Raw genomic sequence first — 7,526 nt, 5'->3', positions numbered from 1 at the left:
GTGCTGGGTTTTTTTTTAAGGGCATCTCCTATTAAAATACTTCATGGAATTTTGTGAAACTTTGTGGGCATTTAAGACAAAATGTGCAGATAACCAGGAATTTCCGATTCCATTATTTTTCTGGGAATTTCGGTCCTTTTGAACATAGAATTTTGGTCCTAAGTTGAATACAGTGTATATTAATGAACAGAAAGTGCAACTCCTCTCCAATTGCTGCATGGAATATAATGAAAATATAATGAAAATTTGATAGCATTTAGGACACGATGTGAAGATGTGCATATTACCAGAAAATTCTGATTTCATTATTGTTTTATTATTTTTTAAATATTTATCCCCTTTTTAACTTAAAATATTTTTAGTTGACAAAGTTAGACAAAGGAATAGATTTGATAATTTTCAGGAAGTTTTTTGCAAGTTATGCTCTTTATCAAATCATTTTTGTGTATTTAATGTATACCTTAAATTGCCATTCATTATGTGTATCATTGTCAAGAAATACCTAGGTAAATGTGGGGTAAGTGAACTTGCTCACTTTTTTTTAAAATTTAAATTGTTAGTTGTAAGATTGCAGCATAATGGAATTGTTTTCTTTAAACTGATTCTGAAATCAAATACATAAAAAAAGTTATTTTCACAGAATTTAGGCGAAAATAAGGTAAATTAGTTCAAAAGAAGCACAATTTATGTGCGCCGTAAATTGCAGCTTTTTTTAAAAACACGTATGGAACTGTACCTCCCAGGTCGTCCATCGGGATTTTTTCAGACCGGGAGCTAAAGACCTGCAGCTACAGACAGGCATAAACCAGCGTTAAATCCAGAGCTCTGTGTATATGGAATAGATTGTGTGACGTAAAAAATATTGATTTTTTAAATTTTCAATACAAAAGAGTCCTATATTATGTTAGCCTCCAGTAAATGGCAGGGAATTCGATTGTTATAACTCAAAATAACTTAATAACTTAATAATGTTGTTTTTCTTCAACAGAGTATGACCAAATGTAAAATTAATTAAACCACTTTATTAGTTCAAATATGAAATGTTTATGACTTTCCTTCCCCCTTTAAGACTGTTTTGTGCAATGAATAACTTATAACACTGATTCTCCCTCATCTGTGCACTCAGGAGGATTTTCTTCTCTTTGCCTCCTCGGTCTTGAAAGGTGGTGGCACTTGGGCGGCGGGGTAATTTAATCCCCTTATTAAAAAAATCAGTACCCTCAGTGCTGACCTCAGGGTCTCTCAGTGCTCCCTCAGTACCCTCAGTGCAAATCTCAGGCACCAAAAAGGATATTAACCTAAAATAAAAAATTATAGGTATCCCACAGGAAATATCACAAATGAATAAATCTATTGATTGTGACAGTGTGATGAAAAATGAATCAGATGAAATTAAAAATTGACATTGGAGAGCAATGGTTAATCAATTTGAAAATTCTATACACACTTTTCAAGTCAATGCTAATAGAACAATCAAAACTTAAAAAAAATATTTTTAAAAATCTTAGTTACAACTAATTCTTAATTCACCTTAGAACTTACTATGGTGAAACAGGAATACCAAGTATACAATTAAAAAGAAATGGGAATAAACCAAGAGAACGTGTGAGAGAAAGATACAATTATTTTTAAGGATGATTTTCCTATACTTCATGAATGTGAAAATAGCTGAACCATATTAATGGATATTATTATATTTCCAAGTATCCGGTGCCAAAGAGATTTTGGTAAGAACCTCGTAAGTTGCAAGAACTTCTGTTCGAACCTTTTGTATCTGTTTATGCAATAAAATATTTTCAAACCAAACCAAGCAAACCAAAGAGATTGAATAGGTAACTTACCCTGACCAACTCACAGTCTCATTTAAAATTTTAACAAACACCACGTGAATTTGAATGCTAAAAGAATTTGTAAGAACAATTTGTCAAATTTATGCTTGCGGAAGCAACCTACAACGAAAAACAAAACATGGCAAAAATTAAAGCGTCATTACTATGATACCGTATTTCTAGTTATTGCGTGATATGATATTCACTTTTTCAGAATGACTTTTACGGTGCAATAAATACTGTATGAAGAAATTGTTTGTTACTGAAATCTTTTTAAATCGTTAAATGACTGGTGCAAAAAAATTTGAATTGTTTTTAGATGTATGGTAACAAATTCATTTTACTTTAAACAATAAAGTACACTCATAATCAAATACTGTTTATACACATCCAATGAAGTCAACACATACAAATCTTGTAAGTGTTATTTTATTAGTACAGAAGATAAAATCAATTATTCTGGTTACTGTCGTCCATCATTTCCTCCCTGTATCTTTGGTCTTTTCCAACTCTTTGGGTTTACATCATTAAAATGCTGAAGTCCAACGCTGGCCCCCATTTATGTTTGTCCTCATCCAATTCTGTTTAAAGTTCGTTTGAATGCTGTAATTTATCGTTGGTCCCCCTTTATGTTATTCCTCCTCCATCTTTTTGTGTTGACTTTATTTCACTTCGGATGTTGTACTGTCAATCGAAACCCCCTTTATGTTATCTTTATGTTATCTTTATGTTATCTTGACTGTATTAACATCACATGGATGTTGTGATCAAGCGTTGCTACTACACCCCCTCCCCCTTTACGTTTGCCCTTCCAAACTCTTGTGGTTAACATCTTTTGGATGCTGTAGTCCATCATAGGCCAGCTGTTCAGTTTGAACACCTTCAACAAACTGTGTTAATATCAGTTGTCATCTTCCAACTCTTTGTGCAAACATCATATGTGAGTTTCTCCTTACCAAAGATGCAAAGAACTCTCCATGAAATCCTTATTATGTTTGATTTTTATGACTCTAAGGGTTAATGTATCAACATTTTTTATAATGATAAATGACGATGACCATTCGCAATTGCTCTTTTGCCACTTGGAACACTAACAAAAAGTTAAACTGAAATCAGACTGTTGTTGCTGCTGATGTTCACCTACCATTTCACATTCAAGATCATCGCTCGAATAAATCATTGATGAGTTGATTAATTAGCATTCATTAATTTGGTCGTAAGTCGTAAGTTCTTTTGTGAAACGCAGCCTAGAATCAGCACCCAAGCTTGCTGGGTGCATCAGTATCACAAGATGCATCATCTATCAAAATTTGGTAAAGATTTAATTAAAAAATAACTAAGATTTGTCTATCAAAGGGCACCTGCTCCAAAAACTTGAACCAGTTTTAAAAACCTTCACTTCATCCAGCATCCGAAGAAATATATGTCTCAGATTGAAATTCAAGCCTGTCAAGTGCATAGGTATCATTAGACACCTCTTCCATGCAAGTATGGTGAAGTTTGGATCACTAGTAATTGAGATATGGTCGTCAAAGGGCATCTACTCCAAAAATTTAAACCTCCTCCAGCATCCAAAGCCTAGGGCTCAGATTCAGTATCCACGGCTGTGGAGTGCATCAATGTCACAAGACACAACATCTATCATGGGGTGAAATTTCAATGAACTATAATTCAAGACATTTTGTATAAAACTTCAAATTCACATTCCTTGATTTGTTATCATATTGCTATATATATCTTTATCGCATTTTGTCTTTCAAAACATTAATCCCAAAACATTTGCTTACGTAAGGCGTAATAATTATTGTTTAATCGTTTTGAATTAACTCTGAACTTAGTGGACTTGATATAATTGACTCACTCAGTTTGAAGTTTCACTCCGTGTCATCTGTCATTCGTGCTTATAGTGCTAATTACTAAAAGTCTATTGTTTACTATTCATATTTATATCATTTGTTCATTATTATCATCAGTCAAGAATTACATTTGTAGGCTTGGATTGTTCGGGTGTAGTTTTTGGATTTCCAGAATTCACCCTACCGACCTAAATTTCAAATAAAGTGCTTTTTACCATCTAGAGCATTTTATAGTCTTATATTCGCCGGATATATAGAAACACCATATTTTCCCCGGTGATAGTTTGGTGGAGATATCCTAAGGGTAATTCACCCGGGACTGCTGCATAAACTTTGTAGCAGTTCGATTTCGTGTACCAACAACAAAGCGAGTTTCCCCGAGATTATCTTATTCAACATGTCAGAAATGCAACACTAGAGCAGAGGATTTCCCCGCTCATTTCGACCATCAAATCAGCGTCACTGCTTTTCGAGTTTCTGGACATCCCCAGGACTTGCACGACCACACTCCAGACCTAGATCTTGTCCAGCATGCTACAGGTGCGGGAATACTTTCTCAGACACCTGTACTCGTGTCCAGCTACACGTTCGGAGTGTTTCGTGTGTGGATTACTTGGCCATTATGCTAAAATGTGCTTCTACGCAACCATTCCTTGCCATTCCCATGCGCGGAAAACTTACCCGTTGGCGACCAACGACAAACGTTTGTTCAAAAACGGCTAGGCCAAGGATGGAAGGACCTGCAATCGGACAGTATCGTCTGTAGGATCGACTGATACCCAAGCAGGATCAAAACTCGACCCTACTGTAGCCTAAATTTCAAATAAAGTGCTTTTTACCATCTAGAGCATTTTAAAGTCTTATTGTCGCCGGATATATAGAAACACCATATTTTCCCCGGTGATACATCTATGCAAGTTTAAAGAATATATGACCGGTAACCGGGATATGGTCATCTGGCGTCTGCTCCAAAAACTTTAACCAGCTTCAAAAGTTATAACCTCATCAAGCATACAAAAGCTATGGCTCAGATTCGGTATTTAAGGCTGTGGAGTGCATCAGTATCACCAAATATGCAAGTTTGGTGAAGTTAGAAACAGTTGTAACTTAGATATTGCCATCAAAGGACACCTGCAACAAAAACTTTAACCTGCTCCAAAAACCTTAACCTCCTTCAGCATCTGAAATTCATGGCCCAAATTCAGCATCCAAATCTTTCAGGTCCATAGATCCTGATGCATCATCCATGCAAGTTTGGTGGAGATAGGACAAGTAATAACTTAAATAAAGGACCTGCTCAAAAAACTTTAACGCCGACGCTGAGGATATATAGCATAAGCTCCCCCCGACTTCGTCTCGATGAGCTAAAATCATGCCCCCAAAAAATGTATATTTATATAAGGTTAATCAGTCCAAAACTAGCGCAAGTTTTTACATCATGTACCATTGCACTGTTAGCTTTGTATATGTTTAAACCATCCACGTTTTCATTTATCACTCACATTCCACTCACATTTAGATTTTATACAGATCGAAACAGCTGACCACACAAGGAAAACTGGGGTTGTAGTTAAGTAAATATTTCGAACAATATTTTGAGAGGCAGCTATTTCAATAGAATTTCATTCTGAGTTCAAAATCCTTTTATTGTTTACAAAGTCACGTTGCATAGATGACATCTACATGTTTATTTACTATAGATTTTAGGCTTACTCCATTTTTTCATATGTCTGTGAAAGGATTTTTTATGTAATGCAATAGCATGACTTGCTGTTTCAATTTTGATCTTTTCAAATCCACGTATTATAGACATTTTGTGTGTGAGGTTTTTTGTGTTTGTTTTTCGAGGGGATGTATGTTTGTTTGTTTGCTGCCAATCAAATTAAACGATTTGCGGCTTTATTTTTAGCCTTGCGTCCATTTTTTCCTTGTCTATTATTCTGACAATTATTACAAGCCTTCAAACCTTGAAGTCAATAAAGATGCCACACTTTTATAAACCTGCTTATCCCCTAGAATCTCTCCCACATTCTTGTCACACGAAACTTTTATGGTATATCAAAACGTAATCTCGCGGGATTAGACGATATTATCAGCTGATCATATCTTTATTAAAAATCGGTTGTTTGGCTTCTTCCATCGCTGCACAATGCTCCTATTTGCTGGCAATTTTCAAAATTGTGTGACGGGCGAAGACTTTCATATTAGTGTAATGATTGTTATTAAGAATCCCCCAGCTTGGACGAATTGATGGTCGGGCGAGCAACACAATATATTAATAAGATATTGGTTTCCACCAGGAGACTCTATCGGCTTCTCAAATTTTATACATCGGCATAGGCTGAACAACTTCAGTTGGCAGGAAAACTGTCTCGCACGTCCAGTGTATAGAAATCAATTAAAATGAAACATAGGACAATACATCAGCGAAGAGAAATCAGCATCAGATTTTAAAATGTTTTTTTTTATTTTAATTTATTTTTATTTCGTTCATTATGCAGCTGTATGATAATAATTACAATATTTTGAATTTGCAAAAATCATTTAGTTTTTAAATCAATTTTCAATGCTAAGTAGTAAATGCATTGTCCTTTTTAGCCGGGCTCTGCTGAAAGCAGAGTCCTGGCTGTAGGCAGGCAAATCGCCAATGTTACTATAAATAGCACAACTTCAAAAGTAAACAAAAAACCAAACAGCGTCAAAGTAATTAAAAAGCATCCGCTATACCAAATAGCTATACCAAATAGTTACACAAAGAGCCACGTTTTGTCAAAAGTGTTGGCATTTTGTTTCTTTTTTTTTTAATTTCGAGAGAATTGTCTACCTTTTTTAGTTTTTTTTTTAAATTAATAACGTGTTTTAAAAACAAGACTATGCATTTTGGACACATACAATGCGCATGAATATCCATGAACTACTTTGCTGCGCGTTGAAAAAATGGGGATTGAATACTGAGTATATAAAGGCTTGTTGCAAAATTCAAGGCAGCAACTTTTTTCTACTATATTTTTGTTTATAGCCGCTTACAAAATTTGGTCGCTCTCTGACGCTTTGCCGACATTAAAAGCAAGAGAGAGAGAGAGAGAGAGAGAGAGAGAGAGAGAGAGAGATTTCAGTCTTTACTACACAATATGCATAAAGACACACCAAAAGAGCCCGGCTTTCAGTACTTCAGTACTTTGATTATTATTGTTGGCCATTTTTAGTGCTTTATAAATATATTCAGTGTACTGACTTAGTAGATCTATATATTAGATCTGACACTTTAAAGATGCCTAGTGATGTTGATTCTAATCAGTGCTTTTTATATCATAAAAAAATAATTCTTAATTAACTGTATCTTCAGATCCACTAGCATCTTTTGTCGGTATAGAGCCGCCTCCTACCCTAAAAGGATTTTTTGTTACGTGTACATAGCTCAAAGCTACCCTTCACTTCTAAAAAAAAAATATTTATGTATTTCTTATTCTTCCTTACTTTTTTTCTTTTCGGTTCTTTTCAATCTCCCTTTTTATGTTTGCGATTTTTAGTTCATAAATCCTAAATTTGATAAACGAATGTTCAACCCTGGTACGACCTAGCCATTAACCTGATTTATTATTTGGTTCACAACTTTTCATTAAATTCTACATTCTTTGGCCATTTAGTTTTTATTTTAGATTTTATTTATTGTCTATTGTTCTTAAACTAAACAATACTTTCAAACTTATGTGATAATGTGTTATTTGAAAGGTTAAAAGACAGGAAAACCCTTTTTCAATACAAAGAGAAAACAGTCAAAGGCAGCTAGGGTTCCACTTGCTATTACCAATCACCCCGCCCTTGAGAACCTTATCAGCAT

The sequence above is a fragment of the Crassostrea angulata genome, chromosome 1, assembly GCF_025612915.1.
Source record: "Crassostrea angulata isolate pt1a10 chromosome 1, ASM2561291v2, whole genome shotgun sequence".
Lineage (NCBI taxonomy): Eukaryota > Metazoa > Mollusca > Bivalvia > Ostreida > Ostreidae > Magallana > Magallana angulata.
This window is presented reverse-complemented; position numbering follows the sequence as displayed.